Below are 13931 nucleotides of genomic sequence, written 5' to 3'. Positions count from 1 at the left end.
AGTAACAGTGCTTGCATGACTTGAATGCTGCCTCATGCACTGTACGTCACCAACAGGTCTTACCTCTTGTTTCTTGCTCCTTGGGGATCGAGAGTCCCGGAAGCCACCTGGTGGAGGAAACACTCAGGGCGAGGTGGCCGTCCGGATGGCAAGGAAGGAATGGGAGGAGGAAACCAGGTATCCAGAAATACCTCAACCAAACACTCAGGAGGGTCCAATGGAGGAGCCAACACAGGGCTGGCGTGGCTGATTTCCAGACAATCCAAGAGCAGATGAAGACCAACCAGGTAAGCACCAGGTCATAAAGGAGATTAGGGCAGCAAGGACGAGGACCAAGGGATCACAAGGAAAACATGACCTGTAAACTGGCGAGGAGGCTGCAGAAAACTGGTGGGAAGCAAGCAGGTGAGAGAAACTTACACAGAGGAGAATCGCTTGAATAAGCAAAGCGTTGTGGCACAGTGCGAAGCTGGTCCCGGTCTTTTTTTCTTCCAGATTCATGGGAGAAATTAAACATCATCACATCGACGACGTGTGGACCATGGGGCATCGTCTGGTGTGGCCATCTTGGAATGGGCTGTGGCGAACTTGGGGAAGAAGAAGAGCTATCTCATAGACCATCATGGAATGGTTGTGTGGTTTTCCAACGCCTCTATAGGCTCCAGGAGAGGGATGTAGGCATCCTGATACCATAGGAGAGAGCGTTTGTGCTCTGGTGGCATGGAAGGGGAGCATATCATCACAGCTCTCTCTCCTCTAGCCACACAAGGTGCCTTTTCACACATATACCAAAATTCAAAACTGTTAGCTTTGCTGCTGCTTGTTTGTTAGGTATTTAATTCAGTACAGACCTAGCTTTCAGGAGCAGTTCAATGCTTTTGTGAAAATATGTATCACATCTGGTGCCTTGTCTATGGTCAAATTGACACTGTATCACAGAAACCAGATGTGATGGGGCAGGTGCTTGGAGCATGACGTTGGAACCATATTAGATGTCACTCTACACTGTGGTATTTGCGTATTTGTAGTTTGGCACAGGATAGCACAGTACTTTGCTCAGAATGACAACATCTGTGGGCTATAGTGGCGAAATTAGGGGGAACGAGTAGTTCCCTCTGGGATGCATTTGCCAGAGTCAGCAATTTAGGGTCTAGACCAAGGGCCTCATTACGAGTTTGGAGGCAGCCATGGAGATATTAGCTCCATGGCTGCCTCCAAACCGGGCTCCATTACCGGGTTCCTGCAATGAGGAATAACCGTGTCATTCCGACATAGGAGGACCCGGTAATTCCTCCTTGCAGGAACCATTCCCCATTCCCATTTGAGCCCCCATAGGGCTCAAATGGGAATGGGGATGAAGGTAACAACAGGCACATTACAAGTGTCCGGTTGTTACCTCCCTCTTCCCCTCGCGAGACCCGGAAAAGACATCTGGTTTTAACAGACATCTGAACCGGGTCCCGCAAAGGGAACCTCGTAATCGGCCCTGACGAAATGAAGTGGGCCGGTCCCGTACCGGCCCCCTTCATTCCGTCAGCGCCAGGGTCGTAATGAGGCCCCAAGTCTCCTCTCAGTCCTTTAACTCCCGCACATAGAGCAGAAATGGACTACATTTAAAGTTCAAACCAGTGTGGGGGTGTCACGTAAGCATGTCATGTTTTGCTCTTCAATGAATGTAGGCCATGTCGAACTTCTTTTGAATTTGCGTGTGTGTTTATTTTGTCTTGGAGAGGAGTTAATCTAATTTACATCCTCTGTGATAATGTTTATGCTTGAAACAACACACTGAATCCGTAGGCTGCCATCATTTCCCTTGTCTGTTTTTTCAACTAAAGCAATAATGCCACAACCATTATTCCAGAAAATAAGAACATTGAAATTAAATCCTTCCAAGAGAATGCAGTTCTGGTCTTTCAAAGGCAAAGACTTGCAGGAAATGTTTGCAGCATCCACTCAGGCAAAGCAAATGCACTTGAGTTTTTAGATTGAGTGGCAACTTCACCACCATTGCAATACTACTCTCTTGCAATAAGTGCAATGCAGGGGCCGGTTCCATGTGTTACTATCCCTGCAAAAATATCACCATACAAAAATATGGCGGCAATATTAAGGCATGAAACCTGCGGGGGACACCCCCACAACCTCAGCATTATTTTTAAAGGAGCAGGGGACATCCCTGAAACCCCCGCTCCTAAAAACCCCCAAAATTATCCCCCCCAAAAATATCACCTATAACCGTTCCAGAAGATCATATATACAGCAATATTTTTGGTGAGGATAATATGTAGTGATACCCAGGGGCCCGAATCCTCTGGAACTTCAGATGAGAAAAATAACCGAATGTAATACCAAACACCAGCTAAAAGATAAAAAACTGAAGGTTTTAAATGGTCAGATTGTCCTATATGACCTAGTGAATTGTCCTGAGAAAGAGCGCCCGGCACAAAACACAAAACATCTGTATCAACATGTTGAAAGCCCCACGTCTACAGATTAGCTTTGACATTTTTCAAATTCACAGAAGTCTCAAATATGAGTAAGTGATAGGTGGATGCATCCACCATTTTCAATCTGGCAGTAAAATAAGTTCACCCATTGGAACAGCTCATGAGGCTGAGTATCAAAGCGGTCAGGCTTTACCATTGAAGACGGGGGGGTGTCAAGCCACATCACTCACAGAGATGGGGCATCCACTTTATGTGTACTGTGAAGAGGGCAGCATTTGGAATAATATAAAGAGAAAACTAATCTGTATGTGTATATATATATATATATATATATATATATATATATATATATATATATATAAAACAACCTATCCATATTATGGTTACAAGTAAAACCAAAATAAAATGAAATTTGCCAGTTATGGTAAGCTAAGCAACCATAACTTGCACCACCATTTTGCACTGCTAAGACTAACACCCATGACATAAAAGATGACATCACAAATGTCATTGAGGATATCACTGATGACATCACCTGTCTGGCTCCCTCTTTTTTTGTTCACTGACATATCTAGGCCAAGTGGTTTTCTTCACTGACAGGAACAAAAAATTCAAAAGGTACTATATTTGTAGACCTTACCCTTCTCTTATTTTCTTACACTACTTTCCTTAGGGTTCAGTCACATCATATGATACATATACATAGGGGAAGAAGCAATCCTGAAACACAGCAATCATTTTTGTGCATTAAGATAATCAGTTAGGTTATGAACATTTTCTGGTAATACTGCTGCTTTTTTGCCTAGTTTACTTTCCCTGTATATGCTCATATTTGTATTTGGTGAGGTCACTTTATGTTTTGTGTGTAGTAGTACAATTATGTAGTAAGTGAGGCATTATTAGCTACTTATTACATGTTTCACAATACGCAAAACTGTGAAATGAAATCATCATTGTACTATCCAACATGGCAAGATTTTGAATATTGCACCTCTATGGTGCATGCTGCAGAAAATTCCTACGTTTCTACATGAGTAGGTTCATGTACTGGAAATAACTCTGTAATTCAAAGGTGTTTATAGCAAAGCATTGCTTAATGAACTATGTATCTCATGATAATTCTCCCAATACCTCTGATAGTTTTTTGCCAATATTATAATGACAATCCGTTGTGGAGGCTTTTCATGAAAACTAAATGAACATGTGATGTCATCAGTGATGTAATCAATGACATTTGTGATGTCATCTTTGATGTCATCGGTGTTAGTCTTAGCAGTGCACAGTGGTGGCGTGAGATACGGTTGCTTAGCTTACCATAACTGTTGAATTTCTGGGTTTTTTCAGTTTTACTTGTGACCATCATATGGATAGGTTGTTATCAGCGCAAAGTAACTATAACGTCCCTTTAACAAAGTTTTTTCATTGAATTTCATAGGTTTCTATCAGTGCAACTTAACCATAATGTCCCTTTAACAATGTTTTTTCACAGAATTTCATAGGTTTTTACCAGTGCATGCTATTTAGCCACAACTTACTAATATCATACTTATCCCGATTTGGCAACACTTCTGTCCTATTTACAATGTTTCACCTTAAACCTCTGAAATTTCCCACCTTCTAGTATCATTTTTAACACTTCTATACACTTTTGCAACTTTTCCCACTGTTTTTGTATCCCTTGACGTCCGCAAATGTCTGATGTCATCACAGACATTCCGGACAGTGCCATGTGACCATGCTCTCGCACGCAGCATGATGACGTGTCTGTGAAGGCATCCGCACTTCGTGATCGGGACCATGCTTCGAGGACTGGGTGGAACTGCATTTTATTTTGACTGATCTAGGAACTTTCAAGCTCAAAATGTACCCTTGCACAGCTCCCACATCTCTACTTACTCATTTTCCATTAACAATCTAGTACAAAGCACATACTTGGAAGAATATTAGCAAAACTACTATTTCTCTTAAAAATGGCATCAGCTATTGCCATCCCTCCCCCCTCAAGAGCCACCACCACCCACTGGAGCACTTATACAATAGAAAAAAGTGCAGTACTTCCAAAGACAATGAAGAGGACCAAGAAGATGAGGTAGAGAAAGTGCCTACCTCTAGCACCCAGGGAGAATCATGGGTGTGGCAGTTCTTTAGCACTGCTGTGAGTGTACCAAAGGCTAAAGCTATCAAAGTGAAATGCATGGGGTGCAACTTTGTACTCAGTCGAGGACTAGCTGGACAGTACTCCTAAAGGACCACGTACATGCGCCTCCTCACCAAATTCAACCACAGCAATGCTCTCAGAAATGTTCCTTTCTCAGCAAGGAGTAGGCTGTCTTCCTCCAGCTCATCTTCCTCAACCAATACTGTAACCACACAGCCTACTTCTGTGCTACACAAAATCCCACTAGATACCTTGCAAGCAATAAAAGCGGCTGTTGATCCATATTTTTGGAAGACAACAGTCCTCTATATATACTGAAACACACCACTCTGCAGGGGGAAACAATTTTGACTTGCGTTGGAAGCTGTAATCAAGGAGCATGAGAAACACTACCCACTACCTTAGAAGTAACACAAGTGCAACATATTCCCCTGTCCACCTGCCCCTCCATATTAGTGCTTGGTGCCTCGTCCCTCATTTCCCTCCTCACCTTACGTTCTAACCTCTCCTGCAACCTTTTTTTTTCAAAACAACAAAAGAAAGGTTCCTTTAGAAACCACCTTTCACAGTTAAAAAATAGAACAAAAAATAATCTTATAGACTTCATCTACTTTACATTTCTAAGTAAAGTACATAGATTCAATACATTTTTCCAACATTTCCATTAGCATTTTGTGTTATGCTAATGGTAATAATGTGACGTTCATCCCCCGTTCGAGGGACGGGAACAGGGGATAACAGCCCGGCAGCCCAAGTTATCGGCCCAAGCAAAGTGTGTCTGTGTGCGCCCTGATGTGTAGGGGCTTCCGCACATTATAAATAAATAAATAAATAAATAACGAGGGCTACGGACCATTATCCTCTGTTACAGCCCCTGCAATGGGGGATAAAGGCCATTAGCACCCCTGGTTCCCAAAGCGGGAACCGGGGTGCTAAAAAATAGATTTTTCTTCCTACAGCGCCTGCGGAATCCCGCTGTATGAAGGAAAATCCTTTTCCAAGATGGCCACCATGGAAAGAGAAGGCGGGGCTCCGTACAGAGCCTTTCGCCCCTTTGCATGGCAGACTGCAGAACCCTATGACCATATTACCACAAGCACATTTCTTTCCCTTTCAACCCTATCACATTTTCGAATAACGTTTCCATATAGCCAGTCCCAGGTGGACATGGCCACTTTAACACCATTTTACGTCCCTTGCGGTCAAGGCCAGTAGCCAGATTGTCCGTGCCATGACCTTATACCATGACCCAGACAATGTGGCCACTTCCCATGGCCACAAGCTATACCTCAGTCACCAAAGGTATATCACAATTTTTTGTACCTACATTATGAAACTTGTCCCAAAAAAAAACACGGGCACATTTGCAAAACCATGCATTAATGTCCTTGCCAATGCTCCTACATGAGTTTGCTTGAAATCCGTCGATGTCTTATTTTTTCAAAAGTGTCAAAATGTATGTACATACAATAGACATTTTGTATGTACATACATTTTAGCCCCCACTTGACAAAATCCATTCAGTCTTTACACGAACATTGAAGGTTGGGTCTATAATCTTTCTCAAAATCTTTGTCCACATTCGTCAAATGGCAACGAATTTATAAGCCATCTAAAAATGTTGAGACGCCCTCTCTAATTTCGCCCCCTCTTGAGAAAATCCCACCAAAATGTACAAAAACATTTATATCTCGATATAAAAACTTTTTGCAAACATTTGTGTAGATTTGTCAAATAGCACCACATTTATAAGCCTTTACAGTATTTTGGAACCCCCCTCTAATTTTGCCCCCTCTTGACAGAATCCCACCAAACGTTGCAAAACCATTTATATCTAGATCCAAAATCGTTTCGCCAACTGTTGTGCAGAGTCGTCAAATGGCACCACATTTATAAACCTTTACAATATTTTGGGACCCCCCACTCTAATTTTGCCCCCTCCTCACAGAATCCGACAGAACTTTGCAATACCATTTGGAATTAGCTCTATAATAACCTTCCAAAATTACATACAGTTTCATTGAGTGGTGCCAAAGTTATACGCCATCCAAAAACTGCTTTTCACCAATCCTGTAATGCAGAAATAGGTAAAGATGTCCTAGGACATCTAAAGTGTCAGCGGACACCACAGGACTGTCCCGAGACATCTGGAGTGTTCGCGGACTTCAGGGGATGAAACCACCATTTTTTTGGATTCTTATGGCCATATCCATATTAATAATAAATTATTATTATTAATAATAATAATAATAATAATAATCCATATTATTAATAAAGCAATCAATCAATATCCCATCCCATCCTCAACCCCCCACCTCCCCAGAGATTGTTTGTTGAGTTTGACAAGTGCAATGTTGCATTTCTTTCTTTTTTTGCCACAGTGTCCGCGGACACCGGCAAAAGTCTGCAAATCAACATGGGGGGGTGTTTCAAGAAAACTAATGCATTTCACTTTTTTCTCCATCCAATCAGCAGGTGCGCCAATATCCGCGGACTTCACGTCACCTGATTGGCCAATCAGATGACTGTCCAGGGACCGAAAAGGGAAATGGGTCTGCGGAACGGAGCCAGATATCACTATTTTTTTTTACTTACATTTAGCTCGTATTAAAGAAAACTACTGGACGGATTTACACCAAATTTCGAAATCACGCTTTCGGGACCAAGCTGCCACTCCTGCTGCAAATTTGGTGAAAATCCGTCCAGCGGTTTGGGCTGTAGGCGTGAGCAAAAATGTTTCCCATTATGTCTTTGGAAAAAAAGAATTTAGGGACCACCCTATAACTTTGCCCCTCCTTGATGAAACCTCACCAAACGTATCCATAAGTGCAATGGAAAAAAGATTTTGCCCATGTCTACAGCCCAAAACACTAGATGGATTTTCACCAAATTTGTGACAGGAGCGGTGGCTTGATCCTGAAAGCATACTTTTGTAAATTTGGTGCAAATCCATCCAGTCATTTTTTTAAAAATGGCCCAAAAGTAGGTCAAAAGAAATTAGTGATATTTGGGTTCGGTCCGTGGACTCACTTCCCTGTTCGGTCCGTAAGCAGCCCCCCGATTGGTTCAGTAGGCGACATGAGGTCCGCGGACATAGGGCGTGCCCGCTGATTGGATGGTGAAAAGTGTGAAATGTGTCAAATTTTTGGAATCGCGTGCCATGTTGGATTCACAGACATCTGCCAGTGTTCACGAACATCACAGTAAAAATCTATTAAAAACACAACATTCAACTTGTGAAGATCATACAAACAATCTCTGGGGAGGTGGGGGTGATGAGGATGGGATATGGCCGTTACAAGCCAAAGAACAGGTATTTTTCACCCATGAAGTCTGCGAACAGTCCGGATGTGCGAACACTTCAGATGTTCGGGACATCAATGCCTATTTTTGCATTACTGGCCTGATGAAAATCAGTTTTTGGATGCCTTATAACTTTGAGGCCACTCAATGAAACTGCATGAAATTTTGGAATTTTATTCTTATTATTATTTATTATTATTATTCTAGACCTGCTTATGAATGGTTCCGGAAACCGTGGAGCTGTCAAGAGTGGGCAAAATTAGAGGGTGGGGTCCCAAAATACTGTAAAGGCTTATAAATGTTGTGCCATTTTACGAATTCACACAAAAGTTTGCAAAACGATTTTAGATGGCGATATACATGTATTTGTCAAGTTTGGTGGGATTTTGTCAAGAGGGGCCTAGAGGGGGTTCTAAACGTTTTTAGATGGCTTATAACTTGTTTTGCCGTTTAATGCGTGTGACCAACATTTTCCGAAAGATTATAGTCCCAACCTTGATTGTCTGTGTAAAATCTGAATTGATTTTGTCAAGTGGCGGCTAAGTTATATGACTATTGTATGCACATACATTTTGACACTTTTGGAAAAATGAAACAAGGGCGGATTGCCAGAAAACTTGTGTAAGGAGCATTGGCAAGGACCTTAAAGCATGTTTTTTTCAAATGTTCCTTTGTTTTATTTTTTGACAAGTGTCATAATGTAGGTACAAAAATAGTTATATACGTTTGGTGACTGAGGTATAGCCTGTGGCCATGGGCAGTGGCCAGATTATCTGGGTCATGGCATAAGGTCATGACCTGGACAATCTGGTTACTGGCCATGACCACGAGGGACGACAGATTGGGTTAAAGTGGCCATGTCCACCTGCGACTGGCTATGTGAAAAAGTTATTCGAAAGTGGGATAGGTTTGAAAGGAATAAAAATGTACCTATGGTAATAGGGTCATAGGGTTCTCTCTTCACCTTCTGCCGGCTGCCATGGAAAGGGAAGAGGGGCGCTGTACAGTGCCCCACCTTCCCTTTCCATCGTGGCCATCTTGGAAAAGGATTTTCCTTCCTGCAGCGGGAGGTTAGAATGTAAGGTGGGGATGGAAATGGGGGAAGAGGCACCAAGCACTAATATGGAGGGGCAGGTGGACAGGGGAAGATGTTGTGCGTGTGTTACTTCTAAGGTAGGGGGCAGTGCTTCTCATGCTCCTTGATTATAGCTTTGAAAGCAATTCGGAATTGCTTCCCCCTGCACAGAGGTGTGTTGCAGTATATGCAGAGGACTGTTGTTTTCGAAAGATATGGATCAACAGCCTCTTTTATTGCTTGCAAGGTAGCTGGTGGTATTTTGTGTCCCACAAAAGTAGGCTGTGTGGTTACAGTATTCGTTGAGGAGGATGAGGTGGAGGAAGACAGCCTACTACCTGCTAAGAAAGGAACAACCTTTCTGAGAGCATTTCGGTGGTTGGATTTGGTGTGGCGGCGCATGCAGGTGGTCCAGTAGGAATAATTTTCAGGTAATCTGCGACTGATTACATATTGCACTCAGTGCATTTCACTTTGTTAGCTTTACCCTTTGGTACATTCCCTACAGAGGTAAATAACTGCCCCACCCATGATTCTCTCTGGGTGCTAGAGGTAGGCACTTTCTCTACCTCATCTTCTTGGTCCTCTTCATTGTCTTTAGAAGTACTGTGCTTTTTTCTATTGTATAAGTGCTCCAGTGGGTGGTGGTGGCTCTTGGGGAGGAGGGATGGCAATAGTTGATGCCATTTTTAAGATAAATAGCAGTTTTGCTAATATTATTCCAAGTATGTGCTTTGTACTAGATTGTTAATGGATAATAGGTAAGAAAGGTGTAGGGGCAAGGGTACATTTTGAGCTTGAAAGTTCCTAGATCAGTATAAAATGCAGTTCTGAACTATCCTCAAAGCACAGACCTGATCGCAAAGTGCAGACACGTTTGGGGACACATCACATTGCTCATTGACGTAGATATGCATGAACGGCGTTGAGGGATTCATAGGGACCTTGGACCTCATTTGAAGGACTGTGTTAACCCGCTGGTGCTAGTGGCGGGTTGCCGCCGTCCTCGTAACACAAAATCTGCCGCCTGACAACCCGGTTCTACCGGGACATTATAAGTCCCTGCAGAGCGGGGAAGTCAGGCAGGGGATTTGGTAAGTCCCCATTCCCCACGGGAATCGGTTCACAGAAGCACCGGCACTGTTGTTAACAGTGCAGGTGCTTCTGTGACATCTCTGCAGGCGGTGGTGTTGGGCCTGGCAGGTCAGACCTGCCGGGCGTAACGGCCCCTGCCTGAAGAGTTGGAGTGTGGAGATCCGGAAAGGGTGACAGTAAATTGCTACCGGCACCCTTATTTCCGGACCGCCACACTCATAATGAGGCCCCTTCGCTTTCCTGATGCATTTTGAAGTCCTTGTTTTACTTGCTGGCTGGAGTAGTTGTGCGGCGCAGTTTTAGCATTTTGGTATGATCCATTGTCACTTGGAAGAGCTCTAAATACCTTATGGACATCCGCGTCTGCATAAAAGATGTGCATCGAGCTGTTCATTGTCAGTTAAACTTATGGCCATCAAATGTCTTTCTAGCATCTCTGTCAATAGATCACAGCTTGGTCCAGCTGTGGTCGGCGAACTGTGCATATCATGTACTTGAGTTGAGCATCCATGGAACGATCTCTACACATGTGCTTCCCTCTGGTGTCTCACCTCTGCCAGCTGTCAAAGTCTTGCACCTGAGGAATATTCAATTGTATCGTATTATACTCCATGTTCCTCCTCACATCGCTGATGATTGCTTTCTGAACAGATTGTGTTTTGCCCCCCTCTAGGAATGTTCAAAGGTGGGCATCAGTGCCAGAAATGAAAGGTGAAACACCTGAAGGTGGGCAGTGGCTTTCTCATAACCCCACCCACGTATTTTGGCCTGGACGGTATCCACTAATATTACCCCCTCACAAATGATCAGCATACATAATGTTGCCAGGAAAAGGCTGTGGTGACATTATGTATGGTGACCATTTGTGAGGGGAGCGGGGCTGCCCCCACTGGCCTTGGGAACATTTGTTTTTAAAACGGGGGCTGCACGGGTGTCCCTTGCAGGTTCACAGTGATAATGTCACTGCAAACCGCAGCCTTTTTGCTGCGACTTTTTTGCCACACAACCTTTATTCCGGGGACATTATCACATGGAAACGGCCTGGACTGAGGATTTGTTGCCCGAGCACCCAATGCTATTGGCCTCTGAATATTTTCTCACTTAATGTGTTTTCTCACTGTGTTGGGATGGTGAAAAGTTGTGGCGCATAGCCCATGATCTGGCGCCTCTCTTTCGCCGAACAGGGTTGGCAGTACTCTCATGGCGTGTGTGAAGGTACTGCCTGCGCCAACTAGTCACCAGCTCGCGCTAGCGCCCAGCAGCTAAAAAGAGATACCGTGTGCCAAGTCTCTAATAATCACAGATGGAAAGACTCTGTGCGAGGATCGGCTTGGTGCATTTATCATAGGTGGGGTCACATGACCGCTGACTTCTTGTGACGGGTAGGCGTCCTCGTCACAGTACCATGGTGTTCAATTTTCCATTTCCTTTTTTTTTAAAACTAAATTTTCACATTTGTCTAATTTGGCAAACACATTTGAATTGTCTCCCACTAATAAGAGACACCTTTAGGTCGAGGCGCCAGCCCTATAGTGTACTATTGTCTAAACAGTGCTGGCAGTCTCCCGAAAGCCTTTCTTAATCTAATTGTTCATTAATGGAAAGCTCGCTGGATTTGGGCCTCTTAACTCTCAGCTGATCAGCCAGCCCTGCTGCTTTGCTAACAGCGGTCCAGGAATGTTCTCGAAAACCCTTCCAGGCACAGTTTACACAAGCTGACAGTCTTCTACCTCTTTCCACGGCTTTGGGGAGTGTGAGGCGACCATTTTAGTTTCAGGTAAGTGCTCGAGTTAATTGAGAACCTCCAGAGGCAGGCTGGGATTCTTGGGGTGTGCAGCGATATGGCGGTCAGGGTTTACGATGTGAACTCTATAAGAATGACATTTGCCAAGTCGGTGGCTGTGCACCGTCCAGCAGGGACCCGCTTGCCCTGGAAAAGACGTGCCCCCCCCCCCTTTGTTAACATTCCATTTCTTTTGGCCGCCCACAGTATGACTGGCTTCCACATGCCTGCCAGATCCTGTTTAAATTCTGAATGTTTGGGCATTTTTTCTGACAATGGGTTTAACTTATGACCTGCGTTCAGTGACCAGATAAAGTGAATTGCGTGGGAATTGAACCGTATGACGCAGGCTAAACCCAGTGCATGAAACCCTAGCCTTTGGCGTGGTGAAGTATAGAAAAGCAGATAACGACTGGGGAAGGGTATTCTTACCCTGGCTGAGATTTACCGAAACTGTGTGGGCACATACGATTTATAATGACATGTCCGAGTTCAGAAGCACGGCACGTACAAGGGACACACACCGTATCTTCTGTCTGCGAAACAAATGATAAACCTAGGGTTGTGCCGAAGAATTGTTAACCACTTTAAATAGGGGGGGCGCAGCTGGCCCGGGGTCGGGGTGGGATGAAGAGGGAAGAGTGGTGTTAGACCTCAATGTCATTACATTCATGCCATAATAATAATGCTTGTTATTACAGAGCTTAGAAGCGACAGGAATCTGGCACGAAGAGCTATATAAGCAGACACATTTATGCTACAGTGTTAAATTCAAATAAATTAGTGGGTATTAATGTATTTCATTCTCGCTTTCCTCGTTGCTTTTTTTTAAAATGGAGGTTCCCCATCACGCCCTTCCACCTCTTCCCCACCCTTTCCCACCTTTCCATACTCCTACCCCATAACTTATAAATATCTATTTACCCCCATGAGGACAACAAAGATTAAATAAATTACCACCGAATAATTTCTTTCGAAAAAACAACAGTGGATGGACCCCGATGGTGCCACTTAAACTGCTGAGTTGTATGCATCCTCGTCCCCAAAAACGAGGAAAAGAGTGCTTTTTTGATGTGTAAAACACGGATGTTTGCCTCCTTGCATTGATAGATGTGTACCAAAAAAGTAGTGGAACTGTGACTCCAGCAGGGGACAGAGTAGGAAGAAAGGGAGCAACGGCCAACCCTTTTTTTCAAGGGTTGCAGTCATGCTGGTTGACAGCCAATTGTGTTTAAAAGGATTTTAATTTAGTTGCAACTGTTATCCGGTGGTAAAATGGAGAAGTGTGCTTTAACTTCACAAAGAACGGTTCTTGAATGGTAAAAATGGTTGCAAAAATGAGTGAAGCTGTTAACAGTAAAAAATAAAAGTCGTGGAACACTGCTCTCGACTGTTCCCGCCCAAGTCAACAGCTGCCGCCTTGAAAGTTTTTGCATAATGCTGGTTAGCACTAATGATGGCTTTGACGTAACAAAGCCAAGCTATGGTAAAAGCCATAGCTGGGCTTCACAGGCCCTCAGGTCATTCCCCAAGTCTGTTTCTTTGATGTCTTATCATAGTATATAATAAAAGGCCAGGTGTATGTTTGTTAGAAGCCAAGCTTCGCCTGTTGTCACCACTAGAGGGAGCTGTTGCCTAAGGAAATGTGTAGTGGTCCTACTGTGTGATTGAAAACCTAGGAGACTGCCCGAACACAGCATGCTGGGAGTTGTAAATCTGCAGGCTTTTGACTATTTCGTCCGGTATTTCAATGGACGTTGAAGTGAAAGTGGGACCGTGACTTCAAATGCGAGGGAGAGAGCAGCCCTGTCATACCGGCGCAACAGCTCAGGTTAGGAGAAGAGGAGTGAGGGGCATAAGGTCTGGGTGGGAGATAGCATCTGTCACACCAGAGCAGAGAGCACCCGTGGCGTGACTCCAAGTGCCAAGAGTGAAAGTAGTCCTGTCACACCGGTGCAAGGGACAGGTCAGGAGTATACCACAAAACATATTGACACTCTCAAATTACTTTCTTTATGCACAGGCTTTTACCCTAGTCTTATATTATCAGGCTAGGGTAGACACGTGTGA

General features: G+C 43.9%; 1 protein-coding gene across 2 annotated transcripts in view; it reads left to right on the top strand.

Annotated features, from left to right (window-relative positions):
* Window positions 1-13931, top strand: part of PLEKHG5 (pleckstrin homology and RhoGEF domain containing G5) — a 1536154-nt gene that overhangs the window by 482372 nt on the left and 1039851 nt on the right. Inside the window, exon 1 of one of the 2 annotated variants that reach the window (XM_069610307.1) lies at window positions 11836-11855. The exons of the other annotated variant lie outside the window; for it this stretch is intronic. The gene's annotated coding sequence lies outside the window, so the exon portion shown is untranslated. Of the gene's footprint in view, window positions 1-11835; window positions 11856-13931 lie in introns of those variants that run through there. 2 annotated transcript variants of the gene reach the window in all.

The sequence above is a fragment of the Ambystoma mexicanum genome, chromosome 8, assembly GCF_040938575.1.
Source record: "Ambystoma mexicanum isolate Mex_15411 chromosome 8, UKY_AmexF1_1, whole genome shotgun sequence".
Lineage (NCBI taxonomy): Eukaryota > Metazoa > Chordata > Amphibia > Caudata > Ambystomatidae > Ambystoma > Ambystoma mexicanum.
This window is presented reverse-complemented; position numbering and strand designations above follow the sequence as displayed.